The sequence below is a fragment of the Dermacentor albipictus genome, chromosome 5, assembly GCF_038994185.2.
Source record: "Dermacentor albipictus isolate Rhodes 1998 colony chromosome 5, USDA_Dalb.pri_finalv2, whole genome shotgun sequence".
NCBI lineage: Eukaryota > Metazoa > Arthropoda > Arachnida > Ixodida > Ixodidae > Dermacentor > Dermacentor albipictus.
Genome location: NC_091825.1, coordinates 71532849 through 71551148, shown reverse-complemented (window position 1 = coordinate 71551148; position 18300 = coordinate 71532849). Strand labels below are relative to the sequence as shown.

Below are 18300 nucleotides of genomic sequence, written 5' to 3'. Positions count from 1 at the left end.
TGTAATACTGGCTTCTAGAGCATGCACAAGGTCGTCCTTTAATCTCGGCATCAGCGATAGGGAAACAGTTCTGAAGTAGTCAGTGTTTGGTGTATTAAGAATGAATAGATCTGTTTAATGTCGGACGAACGCCCGCTTGATTATTTCTCTTCGATTGGTGATTTCGTTTTGATCGCATATTTCTGTTAACTGTTTCGTCAGAGCGTGCCTTTTTTCATCACTAAGCGCGCGTTTCGTGGGCGTCTCTCCGGAATACAGTCTTTCGTTACGCGCCCTTATCACTGCGCCACGGTACATTTCTTCGTCTATTCCCTCGAGCTTAGTTTTAGTCTTTTTAATTTCTTTTGTGAACAATCCTGGCTCGTAGCACTCCATACTTAGCCAAAAATCTAAGGCACTCTGCAGCTCTCTTTGTCGTTGTTTTTCTTTTCGCCGAAGCGCACGTGATCAAGCAATAGCGGCTATTTTAATATCGCATTTGAGCATTCAAGAATCAAGAAGAATCAAGAAGTCTTTATTGAGTAACACAAACAAAATGTATACACAGATATTTGGACCGATAGCCAATGAGGCTAGTAAGCGGTCCAATACAAAATAACATATAGGACAGCAATCACAAACACATTGAAGAAAAACTAACTTTGTAGCCTTGCTTCCATTCCCAAAAAATCTTTCTTGCATGTCAGTTTGAAATTCCTAGCTTGCTTTACTTCAATTGGCAACGAGTTCCAAATTTTCGCTCCTGTAAATTCTATTCGTCTTTCTCCGTACGCATTATGGCAAATAGGAAGGTTAAAATTGCCATTGCTGGCTTGTCTAGTGTTGCGGACGGGAATACTGAATGCACCAAGAGGTAAGGGGTAGTTGGTATTTATAATATTATTAACCATAAGAGCTATTTTGTAATCGCGTAAGGTTGTGAATGACATGATTTGCATTGCGTCAAAAATGTTATTGTTAGAACTATTCGAAGAAGGTAATCCCATGGTTTTCAAGGCACGTTTTTGTAGTCTTAGCAATGGTGTTAAATACGTTTTGTATGTGATTCCCCATGATTCACTGCAATAACTGAGATGACTGTGACATAATGAAAAATACAGTGATCTAAGAATAGCAGGTGGAAAGTGCCGCCGTGCCTTAGACAAGGTAAAACAACCGTACGCAACCTTTTTACACACACTGTGCACCTGTTCCTTCCAAGACAAGTGGCAGTCGAACATGACCCCTAAATATTTAAAAGAAGACACACTATCAATAACATTGTTGTCAACACATATAGAAAAATCACTTAATTCAATACACTTTTGTTTTGAACGAAAAATAACATATTTAGTTTTTTCAGTGTTTAAAGTTAGATGATTATTACGAAACCAGGTCGAGATACGTTGGAGTTCATTGTTAATAGGATTTTCTATTGATTCAAGTGAGTTGCCAGTAAAGATAAGTGCAGTGTCATCCGCATACATCAAAATTTGAGAACACTGTATTGCATTGGGGAGGTCATTAATAAAAAGCGAAAATAAAAGCGGTCCCAGAACTGACCCCTGGGGTACACCACACGTAACAGTTTGGTATGCAGACTTGAACTGTTTGAGGACAACTTGCTGCTGTCGTGAAGAAAGATAACTTTTAAAGAATTCAAGGGCCCCGCTACGCACACCATATGCTTCCAGTTTCATTAAAAGAATGGAGTGTGAAACTGTGTCGAAAGCTTTTTTGATGTCTATAAATACGCTTACAGCAACATTATGGTTATGAAGAGCAGATAGGATTAGCTGTGATAGAGTAACTACAGCCGTGGACGTGGACCTGCTAGAAACAAATCCGTGTTGCTGAGGACAAATAATGTGATTAACATCAAGAAAGGTTTTCAGTTGGAAAGCAATTAATTTTTCAAAAATGGTATTGACGACACTCAGTACAGATATTGGCCTGTAACTAGACGGGTTGTTAGGGTCACCAGTTTTAAATATCGGAACAACTTTTGCAACTTTTAAAGTATCGGGGTATAAGCTAGAGTGTATCGCATGATTGAATATTCTGCACAAAGGAACACAAAACAAATCAATGTTGTCCTTGATTACCTTAGCCATTATGCCGTCTGGCCCGGCCGCTTTATTCGTGGGCATGTTCGCCACAACACTTGCAACTTCATCGCTAGTAATGTTCGAGAAACTGAATTCATTATTAATACATCGAGGTATGTCGAGTAGCTCAGCCATTGTAGGCTTGTTTTTTTTTTCTTTCGTGTTACTTATTACAGTAGTATTCAACCCGACATTCCAAAGTTGTGCATAGTAAAAGGATGGAAGGCACAATGAAAGTCGCGCGCAGAAAAGGCAGCGTTCGCACTGTGAGTGGAAACATTGGTTCGAGTTAAGGGCTGTAAGGATAGGCACATCACCAAAATGGAGTACTAGTCCGGTTGTATATCGAGTCCACCATAAGCATATTTTAGGTGTAGTGTCACCTGGACGACATATACCTGCCGAAATGGTTGTACCTCTCAGCTACTGCGGGCTCACCATACACCCCCTTTAAAGCGGGGTTTTACATGCCTGAAGAAGTAGTCAAAGAGCAAGGCACGAGCCAGTCATGGGTGTCGCCTCCGTCCAGAAGTAGGAAAGGGTGGAATCGCGTGTTCACTCGCCTCACGCCCACCGTTTCCCGCCAGTTCAGGCCCGGTATTCAGATAGGGAGGCCACGTTGGATTCGTTCTGTCGAAGAGCAGGCTGCGCAAGGAACGGCAGCGGGAGCGGGCCGTGCGTTGTCCGTTCGGCCGAAGAACAGGCATCGTTTGATGAATGCCGCCGGGAATTCGCTCAAGAAAATGCTCGCCAGTGAGGGAGCGCGAAGCCGAGGCGTTACGACAATGAAGAGCCATGGATCACAAACTTCGCTTGCACCCCTCTTCGATGTAGTGGAAGGGCGGTCAAATTCGTCTATTTCGCCCGCACCGCAAGTGCCACCGTTGCCGTTGATACACTGACGTAAGCGCGATCTGGTGGTGCTTCAAGGCAAACTCCTGCGCTTTCCTTCTGATGTATTCGTTGCACCGTCCTCCTCCGATTTCCTCCTCGCGCTCTGCTTGCTGTCGCCGCCTTTCATACGCCGCTGTGCTCCGCCTTCGTTCTTACATCGTTCGGTGTGCTCGTTCGCTCGGTTACTCCGAGGGAGGACGAGCCGCGCCAACGCTAACGCAGGAACGGGCGCCCAAGGTATCCGCTAGAAAAGTTAGCCACGTGATTTATAGTATTGCCGATGTGTTCTTTACGCTCTGTACAACGTGACAATATTTCCGTTTCTAACGCCTTTTACTCGTCAGCCCTCCGGAGTAGGTTAAAAGCTTTTGGGCTGTACCCACTTGGCCTGGCTGTCACGCGACGTCACAAAGCCTCATTCTGACTCCACTCGACAAAATTTACGCATTAAAGATGCATTAATATGACGAATAGAAATGAACTTTTTTTAAATACCCAGAAGCTGTCCCGTTCCAAAATAAAGACTAGAATATGGCTGCCCACCCATCGCTTCGGTACTGGCTACTGAGAGCTGCAGGCAATGTAGGATTTTTTTGTGTATTATAAAACTTTTTGCAGGGCAGTAAAAGGTTGTCGAGGCCTTTAGGCACGTATGTGATACCACTTTGCCCAATTTCCTACGCTGAGGATCTGTTTTAGCTGCATTCATACTTTTCCATTGCACACCCCTGAGACTTTCTACCAGACACCGAACACTAAGCAAGAAGAGGGCCAATCGCAGACGCTGGCACTACACTCCTAATCAGGTTATCTACTTTCACTGCCCCATCCCGGACCCATCGAAACCCGCTCTACTTCTGCGTGCACCTCGCCTCCTGCCAGCCAATTTACTAAGAAAACCAGGCCAAGTAAATTGTAATTCGACTCGCAAGCAAACAAAAGTGACCTCCTATAAACGAGGAGATCGTTTCATTGGCCTGTTCAAACAGTGCGAGTCACCTCTCGATGCGAGTCACCGCCCGAAACATTACGCCATTGGCAGTTACGTAAATTTGACGTCAGGAGATTGGAATAAAAACAGATTGGAACAGTTTTACATAATATTTTTGCCAAGAAATAGTTGCCTTAAAATGTGCGAAATTGCCGAACATGCAGCAAAGTAAATGCATGCTTCGGGCTATAACAAATAACAAGAAACAGAGTCCGAAGAATGTATTTGCGGAGCCACATTTAATCAGGATATTATGTCATAAGTCCAATCAATAGAGTATCTCCTTCGATTTGTAGCACCTCGCGAAGCAATTTGGAGAGTAAAAATAACACCTCATTGCAAGATATATTAGCGACATTCTGTATCATACTTTCGGTACTGAAAAGCGGGCGCCATTTCCACCCTTTTCCACACAAGGGCCTCCTTCGTAATAAAACTATTTCACGCCTGGAGCGAACAAGAGCACGTCAACTATTGTGAGGTATTACGCATAGACCTGACTGCGTTAAGAACGAATATGCTTAACGTGAAACCCCAGTTCACGAGCATTTTACTTCGAGTTGAGTGAGTTTAGTGCGGCGAGTCTGAGTGAGTGATTGATCCTAAGTACATCATCACAACAAGAGTACGCGTAAACCGAAGACGAAACTGTTTACTCTCTGAGTGCGAGTGAGTCCGAGAGAGTAAGAGCCATATTGAAAAAGCCTATGTGATTTCGCGTGGTACGCAAAACGGACTCGTTGCGCTCGCAAAACTACGAAAATCTAGAAATTATTAAAAGCGCAATTTTAATCGGTGCGGATGCATTTTCCTCTTTCTTCCCCATGTCTTTTCCGAGAGCAGTTATTAGTGTGTCACTACCAGCTGTCATGCCGATTTCACTCGGCAAATGTAAACATTACGCCGTTTGCGACTGCTTCTTCGTCATCTTGCTTTTGGCCATTTGTTTCCTATCGCCGTATGCTTACGCAGGCCAGCATTCTACCTGCATTTGCTTCTTTTTATGAAAAGAAGCACGAGAAATGAGAGTAACAAGAGCCACGCAGTGCGACGCTCGAGCTCTTCGCGAAGAGAAAAGGGACAGTGAGCATGCAGCCCTATAAGAACGTTGACTCTGCTTCCAGGAACTCTTACTCATCTGATGTAATTTGAAGACGAGATGGTCGTCGTTTGTTCTCGCTGCCTGTCACCGGATTCCTCCTTACACTCGCCAATTTCTCCCGATAAGACTCCTTGAGCGCTGAATCGTTTAGCGCAGCGCTGTCGTAACTCTCTTGCGCAATTTCACTATTCATATAACTCGCTTTATTGCTGGCGCGGCTAGAACGAAGGCTGATTACACTGTGTGTCGTTTGCTATTGCGTTATTCTTCTCTGCTTTCCTCGTGACAGTCACCTCATTTCATGAAAGCCTTCATCTTGGAGTATGTCGTAAGCATTTAAACTTCTATCGACAACTTGAGAGGCTATGCCTATCGCGAAGAGTAAATTTTCTATTGTTCCTCCCCACGTTTCTGCCGGAGCTTTTCTTTTTTTTAGTGAACGCATGGCGATTTATTTTTTGAGGATGCTGAGTCACTCTAATCTGTTGGCAATTTGTCGTCGGCATTATATCAGCAGATGCCTTCTTGATATAGTTCGATTTTGCTCGGCCTTAGAAAATAAGTAAAAATAATGAGTAAAGAATCGTATGAATTATTACACAACTTTTTGATAAAGAATGCACAGAAATTAATTAAGACTACAACAAAGCTGGCTATTGTTGAAAGCTTGAAGTGCCTTTTCCGATGTGCGTCACACCTCAGAGGAAAAGCACGGGTTTTTATATTATACCTAGTGCTCCATTACATAAAAATCGTAGAAAAGGGTATGGGACCGGGGTACCTAAACTCAACCACTCCCTTTCCTGCCGAACGACACGTCCTAATAATGACGTGATCCTAAACTACAACTGAAACTGATGCCGTCCATTTCATCGTTGCTCAGACCTCACCGAAAAAAAATTTGATTAACATCTCTTCGAATGCTATTCACGTGCGAATGTTCTTATAACCACCCGGGCTATTCCATTTCTCTATTTTCTACAGCAAGCAATAAAGGAACACACAGCGACATTAGGCGCAATAAAGAATAAACCGAAAATCCCTCAATGAGGATCTTCATAAAAAGGTAGGATGCCGCAATGGAGGGAGCACTTCCAATTTAATGTTTGTGCACAGCGCTACGCAAATATTGCATATTATTGAATTCTCTAACCCTTTGTGCCGGAGACCTCCACGTACTCTCGAAGAAACGCCAAAAAACAGCGACTCGTCCTGACAACTTCTCTGATTGTACCTTGAAAAACCTTCAGCCATCAGGCACGTCCACTCTCCTACACGTCTTCAACAAGATGTGGGAGGAAGCACATGCTCCTATGAGTTAGAGGACCGCTAACGTAGTCCCATTGCTAAAACCTGGCAAAACGCCACTGCCTCTTGACTCCTTCCGTCCTGTTAGTTTAACGAGATGTGTTTCAAAGGTGATGGAAAAGATGCTTGATATTAGACTGCAACGGTGGATAGAATCCAGCAGTTATCTACCAGATCAAATGGCTGTCGGCAGATGGCAGATGTACAGTGTACTGCATCTTTGACTTGGTAACATTTGTTGACCACGAGATTAGCTTTGGGAACATTGCTGTTGCTGTGTTTGTTTATATTAAGAAGGCCTTTGACTCGGTCAGTCACCTTCACGTTCTGCTTGGACTCTCAACTCTCGGAGTGCATGGCCGTGTTCTCAAATGGATCGCCAACTTCTTGAAAGACAGATATATAAATACAAATGACGGCCAAAGCGACGCATACACCATAAGCAAAAGAGTTCTGCAAGGAAATGTATTAAGTTCACTTCTCTTCAATGTAGCAATAGCAGGTTTACCAGCACTACTTCCAGCAGACCTAAACATATCTGTGCATGCTGGTTACATTTGCATATGGACATCGAACAAGTCCCTAGAAGTTGTCAAGCATCGGCTGCAGGAAGCTTTGAACGCAATGGGTGATTATTTACGAGAACGGGGCATGAAGATATCTTATGCCGAATCAGGGGTTCTGCCTTTCACAAGAAAAAAAACAGGTTAGAAATTTTGGTCTTTCAACAGATGGCCATGAGATGGAGCTGGTTCGGAAACGTTTTCTCGGCGTGATTTTAGACCATCAGCTTTGGACTCATTTGACCACTCTGGAGGACTAAATTAGTTGTGTTATAAATGTTCTTCGCAGAATGGCAAGCACGAGCTGGGGTGAAACAACTGCATCCCTGCTTCACGTCCACGTAGCACTTGTGCATCAAATAATTGCTTACGCCGCCCCTCTATTGCACAAATTATCTGCGATGTCCCTCCATCGGTTACAGCTATTGCAGGCTCGTAGTTTACGAGTGTGCCTAGGAGCCCCGCAAGAAACGCACAGTCACCTCATTATTGCAGAAGCGTGGGAACCCCATTTCATGGTGAATCGCAGCCTATAAACATGCCAACATCTCTTCAGAATTTCTACTCAGCATTCTGCACACCCCCTTCTCTCTCTGATAGAGAACCATCTGGGTGCACAGATACACGCCTTGTTTCAAGAGCATAAATCACGACTCCCACGATCACTTTTTTGGCGATCAGACCTCTTCTACGAACCATGGCTTCGAGAAGCGCCGAAAATAGAAACCGCAATGGAAGGGCTTAATAATCAAAGTTACGTTTCAACAATAGCAGCAAAACAATTAACGTTACATCACCTATTCGACAAGTACCAGGAAGCAATTCACGTCGACACGGACGGGTCTGTAATCAAAGAAAGTGCGACTGCAGCTTATGTTATACCATCCTTAGAGGTAGAGTACGGTTGCCAACTAGGACGCACGTCGCCACCAACAATAGCCTAATTAGTGGCAATTCTCCAAGCCACTAATCTTATCAAAAAATATGAGACACCAACAAAGTGGGTAACTTGCATGGACTTCTTATCGGCTTTAGCATGTCTTGAATATATTGATGACAGCTAACCACACCCACGAATAACATACGCAGTACTGAACAGTTTAAATCAGGCTAATTAAAATGAAACATGAAGTGACATCACAGTGGGTCCCGGGCCATGCTGGTATAGCAAGCAACGAACTAGCGGACTCATTGGCAAAATCGGGCCATAAAGATGCAGAGATTCAACTCATTCCTTTATCACCAATGAACACAAAACGGATACTGAGAGTATTAAAGAACGACTTGTGTGTATCAACATGGTTAAATATAAGCACTAAGGAATCAATTCTTTACGATGTAGACCCTCAATTGAAATACCAGCTGGATGTACAATTTTCTAAAAGTACCGAGACACTACTTCATCGACTGTCCCTTGGGACACCATACACCGAACATCTTATACATCGAATCAAACGGGCTCCTTCCTGGGCTTGCTCCTGTGGCCACGACGATGAGGACGTTCGCCATCTAGTCCTCGAAGGTCCCATATACGAGATGCAAAGAAGGCAGCTAGAATAAAAGCTACACTCCATTGATCCTCACCGGCCTTTCTCACTCGCAACATTGCTGGGCCAATGCCCATCGAAAATAGCACAGCGAAAAGCATTGCAAAGACACAGGCATTCTTAACAAATACTAGCTATTGCACTGAATAATCGCAAGATGTCACTATACCGTTCTTCGATTATTTGTAATTATTAGTGCTTGTATATTACGTGATATTCATTCTTTTGTTCGTGAATTGTTTTAACACTGTGTAATTCCTCATCTGTTTATATGCTCACCGAAATCTAGATCACGGTCATTTGTGTGTGTTTGTGACTTTGTTTACGAACTCAATGTGGTGCAACTTGCATTTGACTTTCATACTGTTACGTTCATGGGCGTATAAGACTGTGCTGTGAAAAAAGCGTTGTACGCGTAGGAAATGAAATCAGAAGCTCTTCAGCGCATTAGCCGTGGGTTTGGCATGATGCTGATCTGCGAGTGCACCAAGCCGTACGCTACATTAGTGTAGCGTTCGACCGGCTATCACTCGTACTGTCCGTGCTTGAGATATGCGCTTGTGCAGACCCCTGAGGCAGGCGCTAATTCCGACGTTGCCTGACGTCGGTCGTTTCCGACTGGCGACTTTCCACTTTCACCTTAAATTGAAAACCGACCAAAAATTTTCCTGCTTCACCTCCGACATAAAATAAAGAACGTTTCGGTTACGTTCTCGTTCCGGTCAAAAACTTCGTTTTGTTTCGTTTTTAGTTTTTGTTTTTATTCAGTACCGACAGGCTAATCAGTATAATTCACAACTGTTAAGTTAAAATATGTATCTCTTTTGACGCGATGTGGAGAGCGATGGAATTTTTTAAAAGACAGAAGATATATAAATAGTTTCACAGTGTGGCGAGATGAAACAGCTCCTGTGGTGAAGTGATAAAGCTACTTGACGTTAAGGCAACTCGAGAGTCTTTGAAAGTAACGAGTGTTCCATGACACTCTGGGGATATGACCAAAAAATGACTGAGACAGATGGCGAACACCAATGCGGATTGCTGGAGTGTAGGATGAGAACATTAAAAAGCAGATGCCTGCAATAAGAGGCTTTCGAAACCTCCAATAGGGCGATTGTGTCGCTCAGGTTACTATTTCGTGCTCGCATTAACCCGCAATCAAAAACTAGATTGACGGATGTGGTCGTTTAATGTTTTTACATGACAGAATGGCGCTTTTGTTCGGATGAAGTCAAGTACAAGCCGCGAAAAACAACAAATTTAGAGGTCTTGTTTGTTGACGAAAGATAAATTACTAAAAACGCGATAATATACCTGATATTAGGGGCAGCATTGACAATATACTTAATACTTAATTGAATATACACGTACTTATGGGTCGCGAAAGAATATGTGCCGGTAATGTTAGGAAAGTCAGACGTCTCCGCGTGGATATTACATCCGAATCTTGGATATCAGGCGCGAAATGTTATTGTCTGAGTGTTTGTGTGCATGGATGCGAATGTGTGTGTGTTGTTGGCGGGTGTTTCTGTTTTACTTTTTTACTGCTTTTCTTAAGTTCAAACGTATGCTCTGCGAAAATACTGAAAAACCGTGTATCGAAACAATTCAGCTTTTGTTGTCCCGCTTCGACATTGAAATGCTGGAGTGTACTGCAACATCTCGATACAGCACAAAGTGATTGTGGTATAAACAGGAGCTTCTAGCAAAATGATTGCTGCGGGCTGTCTTGCACTTCTACCCTCGCATGTTATTAATTTAACCTTCCAAATAGCCCTCTTCGCTAGTGTGCATCGGCCTTCGCTTTTTGTCGGCTAGCTTTTTAGCGCCAATAATAGTCGCATATATGCTTACGCAACATTTCGGTGTGCTTTTGGCCCCGCTCATTACAAGTTCCTTTTATATTAGTTTATTTTTATTTATATTTATTAATTTATTTGTGGGCACCTCAACATATGCGGACTAAACATGACGCAAGATGGGGTGCTCTCGATCCCGCAAGAGAGCCTTTTCAAAACAAGCACTCAACTAGCCCACCTTGTTTTGCTTTTTCACCGAATGAAGTAGCCAGCCATCCTTCCTCTACAATCTGGTTCCACCCTATAGCAGAACGTATATAAAGCAGAGAAAAAATGTTGCGGATTCGCAGCGCTCTTGTAGTAGATGTTATGCAGTGCATACTGCTGGTAACTTTCTACAGAGCACCGCTTGGACTTCTGCAAAGCGTTGCGGATTGTGTGTCCTATACTAGATCAGTCAAACGATGGTGACCACTGTTGTACACGGCGATGGCGGGACAACTGATTTGTTCTACTCTTGCAAAAGGACTTTATGGTGCTGTGCCACACACGACACAACTTTATTTTCATGTGTTGTTCATGTTTACACCGCACGCATCTCACATGCAAGGCCGGAATGCCTGAGAATGCAGGCGGATACCCAAATGCGGGTAGATGCACACTGGGACGTCGACAAGTCAATGTGCGACGACTAAGGTTACATATGTCGCCTTTCAAGGGAATAATAAAATTTAGGGCTGTATACAATATATACTTAATTGTATGTAGTTATCATATACCCCTCGTCTCGCTGAAGCATGCATACTAGTTCAGAACGACTGGCAGTGAATTTGCATTTACGTCTAATACTGAAAACACAAAAACAAGTGAGCCATGGGGGCCCGCTTATTGCAATTTGAGACAATATTGATTCTTGGACCACGATAATCACCCTCTCATAATGTGGCTATGAGAATAGGCAGCCAGTTACTTATATCACAGCAAAATGGTAGCATGCTCCTATTATGTCATTGTATTTGCGCACTGTGAAGAATACCAATATCGAAAAGATATGGTGACATGGCGTGCCACCGTTAAGTTTAACGATGGATTCGCATTTGAAGCAATTGATTTCGCTTGTTGCTGTGCATAAAAGGAAAGATAACTTCAACCTAATGAAGCCCTGAGCACAACTGCGCGCCAAATAGCATCACTGAGTAAGGTTCTCACATCTCCGTGTCTGAGACTTATTGGTGGCGGGTTTCCATATGTATACAAAACGCTATGAAACATTCTCATCCGAATCTAGGCAATGTTATTCGTTAGGAAAGCAAAGTGACCTCCTCTAAACTAAGAGGGCGTTTGATTGGGCTGTTGAGGCAACACTACGGGTCGCCGTCCGATGCTTACGCCAGCGGTTACGCAAATTTGACATCAGGAGATTCAAATAAAAACACATAATAGTTTTACATTATATGACCCTTGTTTCTTCTTTGACTGAGCAGTTTTTCATTTTTATTGGGTGCCAGGAGGTGAGGAGCACGCTGAAGTGCAGAGGGCTTCAATGGTTCCGAGCCAGCGCACTGAAAATGGACAACCGAATGAAGAGGGTGGGGCCAGCGTCTACGATTCGTCCGCTTTCCCTTATTTAGCTTGCTGTTGCTTGACTAAAATCGCGGTGGCGTGCAACGGAAGGTTTAGATTGCCGCAACACGCATCCTCAGCAGAGCAGAGTTCGCAGAAAGAGGTCGTAAACGTGCCGAAAGTGCTCGAAAACGTTCCACGTCCACGCAGAAAGTTTTATTATATGCAAATAAACCCATGCACTCCGACAAGTGCGAGTAGCCAGTGCCTGAGTGATAGGCGACAGCCATCTTTCATGCCTTTATGCACGGGCCAGCCTGTGGCTATTCAGAAAAAAATTCAGTTTCGTTCGGCATAATAATGCACCTTTAACGCGTACGCGGGCTCTATAACGTAAAACTATTCCAAACTTTTCTATTCCAGCGAACATTGTTTAACTGCGCGAGCAAACGAACCACAAAGACAGCGAGGGACAAGGACGGGCGCAGACTTGCAACTAAAGTTTATTCCACAAGGTACACATATAAATACACACCCGACATACATCACTGCGCGTGCGCGAAAAAAGGGGGAAGGTAAAAGAAAAGTAAAACCTTGTATATGCGAAACGCGACCTACCTACGCTCGTCAATAAACCTAATCTCACTGGTATGTAAATAAACTGAGGTGTCACTGACACATTGTTGTCCCTTCTTTTTAATATGGTACGCCTCGAGTAGCTCTCTGGCTCGGCTATCTCGGCAGCGGCACAAAATCTTTGTTTCCTTCATGATCGGCTTGCACGTGCACGCCAGGCAGTGGACAGGCAGGTGCCCATTCGTTTTATTTCTAATAGATAATTCGTGCTCACGCAAGCGCACATTCACACACCTTCCTGTTTGGCCAATGTAAACTTTGCCGCATGATAGAGGTATCTGGTATACTACTCCAACACTGCAAGCTACGTGGGAAATGGAGTGCTTAGTTCCGCACCCTTGGAAGTTATTTTTACTTCTTTCTATGCGCGAGCATAGCCCAGCGAGCTTACCGGGAGCCGAGAACGCTACCTCAACTCCATACCGTTTCACAACCTTTTTTAAGTTGTGGGAAGTCTTGTGAACATAAGGTACAACTGTCCGTTTCTTATTTTTGCGCTCCCTTGTGTGTTGAGCAACATTGCCTTCGTTGAAACATGGAAAACAAGTATGTCGAAATATACGCGACGAGCTGAAGGAGCAGACGCGGAGGTTCGAAGACTTGCTACGACTTCTCTTCTTTGCGAATTACCCTGCATGGCTGGCTGCCATCAAGATGCGTGACGCCAAACGGCTAGAAGCTCAGACGACGGAACGTTGGTGGCGCTGTTACCTCCGAGATGCCTTAGCAAAGGTCAAGAACACCAAACCACAAGCTTTGGGTAACGTTATGCAGCTCGGAGAAGCTGCGGTGCCCGAGAGAATTCTGTCCACCCTCAAGAAAGGGCCTAAGTACAGCATGGAAACTTCACTGGAAGCACATGAATGGTTGACCCTAAACCGGAGCCTGGCCAAGCAAGCGGAGGCAGAGGATCAAGAAAGGTGTTTGTTGGATGGCGTGGACTGCCTAATCAACACAGTCAAGAAGACTGAAGAAAGGCCAAAGCGGAAGGACCCAACGTCAGAAATCGTCAGTTTTTTTTAGACAGAACGACCTCAGACTGCTACAACAGGATAAAGAAGGAGGCTTTGTGGTAATGCCGTCGGGGCTTTTCGACGAGAAGGCGACGGCTGCTGTGAAAAAGAACTTCAAGCCTGTGCCAGTGAAAGCCGCAAGGACAAAGGCGAAGGCCGTTTCTATGTGCAAGGAGATGGAACTGAACAAACTGGCTACCTCAGTCAACAAAAGTAAAGGCGATGGCTCGTTCGTGTTTTTTTACAGCCAAGACGCACAAAGACGATATCCCTTTCCGGTCTATCGTGAGTGAAAGAGGATCTTGGCAGAACGAAGTAAGCAAGTTTTTGCAGAAATGTTTATCGCACCTGAAATTGCACGACCCGTTTGAAACAAGGAACTCGGAAGCTGTTACTAGCTTTATAGAGTTGAGTGACGATATTGGCCATGCTTTTTCCATTGACATAGAAGATTTGTTTTATTCTATCCCTCACGCTGCATTGTTTCAGGCTGTTCAGAAATGTATTGAAGTTAATGGCGAAGTGTCTTTTCAGAATTCTACCGGCTTGACTGTTAATAGGTTTTTAGCGTTGCTTGAGTTTTACCTAAAATCTACCTTCATCCAGTTTAAAGGAGACTATTACGTACAGAAACAAGGTATATGTATAGGATCTTGCGTTGTTCCAATTTTGTGCAATATTTACTTATCGGAATTTGACAGAGCGGTAAACGAAGAGATCGATCGTGACCTGGTTGTTACCGTGTTCCGTTATGTTGACGATTTTCTTGTACTTTTAAAAAAGCAAGCCAGCTACACATATGACGACGCCATCGCAGGTGTACTACACATTTTTCAGCGCCTTGGCAAAGGTTTAACATTCACCCATGAGCTAACAAAGGATAATAATATTCAGTTTTTAGACAACGCTATTGGCGGCGAGGAGTTACGGAGTCGCCCTCTATCGGAAGCGCCTCGATGCCGTAGTATGAGGGATCACGTGACGCGCTCCTCATAGGTTTTGCTGTCAGCGCTCACTGAAAACACCACGCGCGAGCTCTCCCGGACATTTCTGTAAGTACTTTCGAAACGAGAGAAGTTTCTTACTGTCTAAATAATAATCTTGGGCAAGCTGAAAGCACACAATCGTTTACAGCCGCTATCGCTTTACCGAATACGTACAGTGAACGCCACTGCGCGCGGTCGCCGCGATGGAGTCTCCCGAACCAGCTTCTTGCGTGAAAGGTAGGTAATCGCCGAGAGCAAACTATGTGAAATATGTTCTTATAGTGTTTGTATAACTAAAGGGAGCGTAATAGAATTAAGCCTCAATGCAGCGATCGCGCAGATTCGCAGCGACCGACGGCGCGTCTGCATGCTTGTCCGCGCACTGTTTCGCTTTCTCCGCGCGCGCGTTTTCGCACCGTGCCATGAGCTTTAGGCCGCAGAATATGAGCATTTGACAGTATACAGGCAGCCATTGTTGCGTGGGCGCTATCAGAGCTGTTCAAAAATAATTTCATTGTAGAGACTTCGACGCCTACGGGGACTGTGATGTGCCGTCGCGACGATGCAATCTTTTTTTTCTTCTAAATTCTTTGACCTTTCAATACTATTTCTCGAGTTGCGTCGCACTGTATGTTTATCGGCGTTCTCAGCGTGCAATTTCCCGCTGCTCCTTTTTTGTAATCCAGTGCATTAATTCGTAACACAAACATGAGCATATGCCATGCTTTCTTTAAATGTGCTTCTCACCGCTGCCTTTCCACTCCACTGAACTTGGCAGTATCTATAGTATCGACAAGTTCATGGACCAAACCGTCATGACATTAGTCGGGCAGCGGACTCAGGCGAGCGTCTCAGTGCGCGTTTTGAGAACATCGCTGACCGGGCGCCGTAGCAGAAATCTTCCTCGCGTCTGTGCTTGCTGCATACCCGAGTTGTAGCCGATGACTGCCGGTTTTATGTTTCGCGAGCCAAGCTTCACACAGCTTCTTGTCCTGCGGCTACGTGTGAATAAGGACGACACCGGCCTCCGTTACGTGCGTCCGGCCCTGCGGCACCGAGCCTTCATGTTGCGCGCCTACCATGTTGCGCGCCTTCAAAGGCAGCCACTACCTATTGTAGTGCTTTCAAGCGTTGTAAAGGAGACACTCGAAGCGGGAAAATTTCGCCACTAAATGAAAACCGCAGCGTACGAGGGAATTTAAACTCGTTTTCAGCTCGCTTCGTCGCGCCCGAAGCAGCCGACGCGGCCGCTATGTCCACGTGATCCCTCCTAGCACGTCACGCCGACGGTGGCGCCAGCTTTTCCAGTGGTGGAGCTCGAGGCCAATAAGCTTCTGTGACGACCATGTGTGCTGGAAATATAACCCAAGATCCCAAAAGAAATTGTTGCCCTACGATTCGGCTCATTCAAAAACGGTAAAGCGGGCAATAGCCACCCAGTGCATCTTATCAGCCTTAAGGAAGTCCTGCACGCACAAAATACAGGAAAGCTTTGACAAGCAGATTGTAAGGCTGGAAGAAGCCGGTTTCCCGCAATCAGTCATTTCAGCAGTAGTGGAGGCAGTGCTTAAGAAGACAAAGACGGAAGGCAATGTTGCTCAAGACACAAGGGAGCGCAAAAATAAGAAACGGACAGTTGTACCTTATGTTCACAAGACTTCCCACAACTTAAAAAAGGTTGTGAAACGGTATGGAGTTGAGGTAGCGTTCTCGGCTCCCGGTAAGCTCGCTGGGCTATGCTCGCGCATAGAAAGAAGTAAAAATAACTTCCAAGGGTGCGGAACTAAGCACTCCATTTCCCACGTAGCTTGCAGTGTTGGAGTAGTATACCAGATACCTCTATCATGCGGCAAAGTTTACATTGGCCAAACAGGAAGGTGTGTGAATGTGCGCTTGCGTGGGCACGAATTATCTATTAGAAATAAAACGAATGGGCACCTGCCTGTCCACTGCCTGGCGTGCACGTGCAAGCCGATCATGAAGGAAACAAAGATTTTGTGCCGCTGCCGAGATAGCCGAGCCAGAGAGCTACTCGAGGCGTACCATATTAAAAAGAAGGGACAACAATGTGTCAGTGACACCTCAGTTTATTTACATACCAGTGAGATTAGGTTTATTGACGAGCGTAGGTAGGTCGCGTTTCGCATATACAAGGTTTTACTTTTCTTTTACCTTCCCCTTTTTTCGCGCACGCGCAGTGATGTATGTCGGGTGTGTATTTATATGTGTACCTTGTGGAATAAACTTTAGTTGCAAGTCTGCGCCCGTCCTTGTCCCTCGCTGTCTTTGTGGTTCGTTTGCTCGTGCAGTTAAACAATGTTCGCTAATACCTACCAACTCGCCCAACAACAAGTTCTACTAAACTATGTTTCTATTCCAATTCTCTAATCAGCCCTCCGCGATTGGCGAAAAACTTTTTGGGACACCCCTCCCCCTTATTCTCCTGTCTGTCACGCGACGTCACGAAAACCGCCACAGCTCCCCATTCGATATGGGGTGTACGTACTGATATGCATTATTTGACCGAACAAAGAAAAACAGTTATTTCTGATTCGACGCCTCTTCGCCATCAGCCCCCGGCTATAGGTAAAAAGTCTTCGGGCGGCACCCACTTCACCTGCCTGTCACGCGACGTCAAAAAACCGCAAAAACTTACTCGTCAAAGTGACATATACGCAGTAAAGATGCTAAAATATGTCGAACAAAACTGAATTTTCTTCTGGATTGCCGCAGGCCGCCCCGTTCCGAAAGGAATAAAAGATGGCTGCCACCGATCACTCAGGCGCTTCCTACTCGTACCTGCCGGAGAGCATGGATTTATTTGCGTATAATAAAACTTCTTGCGGGCTCATGTAACGTTTTCGAGCACTTTCGGTGCCTTTACAACCTCATTCTGCCAACTCTTCTTCGCTGCAGATCCGTTTTAGCGTCAGCCTTAACCTTTCTTTGCATCAACATGCAAAGGAAGGACTCCGCACACCGTTTCATTCCGCTGGCCTGACTCCTACGTTAGCCATCAAGTACCAAGGCCTGTATTTCGTCATCGAGTGCCTATCTATGATCACCTATGTTACTTAGCCGATCACCCCATCCTCCAACAAGCGCCGTCTTGGCCACCAGGTGGTCCGCGTTAGCCGCCTCAAGCCATATCATGACCCCCTTATTCTCTCGTCACCTTGAGTCGCCAGGATGTCTTTCTTTTGCCGCCAGGATGCTGTAGGGGGAGGGGGGGTGGATGAAGCAACGCATGCAGCAGTGGAACGCTGGGTGGGAGGTGCGAGCGCCGATCGCGAGCTCTTGACGCCGCCTGAGACAGTTTCTGCTGTGCCCACCGTCCGGTCCTTCCACCTGCCGTCCAATGTTAATAAACCCCCTTTCAAATGGAAAAATCTGCTGCTCGCCCTTTTCCTGCGCTTTCACATCCCGCAGAAAAGCAGAAGGAAATAGCGCGCCTTTCAGCCTTCAGGTTTTTGTGAGCCGCTTTTTATAGAATGCAGGCGACATATAAAGCCCATTCAGAGTGCCTGGGTATCTTCATGCCTAATTTTAATATTTTCCTGATAGGAGTTGCAGAAGAATTTCAATAACTGAACAAAAACCTCCTGTCTGTTCTGTCATTCTCAAATCATTTTCTTTCTGTTTCTCCACTGTTGCTTTATGTTCTCTTCGTGTATAAATCTCATGATGTGTTAAAATCGATATTCGCGAAATTATTATTCTTTTTTATGTGTGTGTGTGCGCGTGTGTATGTGTGTGTGAGCTTGCATTGTTCATCTCGTGCGTTGTTTTGCCAAGTGCGCCAGCACTAAGG

At 45.0% G+C, this 18300-nt stretch overlaps 1 protein-coding gene across 1 annotated transcript in view; it reads right to left on the bottom strand.

The window, feature by feature from the left end:
- LOC135899772 (uncharacterized) overlaps positions 1-18300 on the bottom strand; it is a 383819-nt gene that overhangs the window by 220918 nt on the left and 144601 nt on the right. The gene's annotated exons all lie outside the window — the stretch shown is intronic.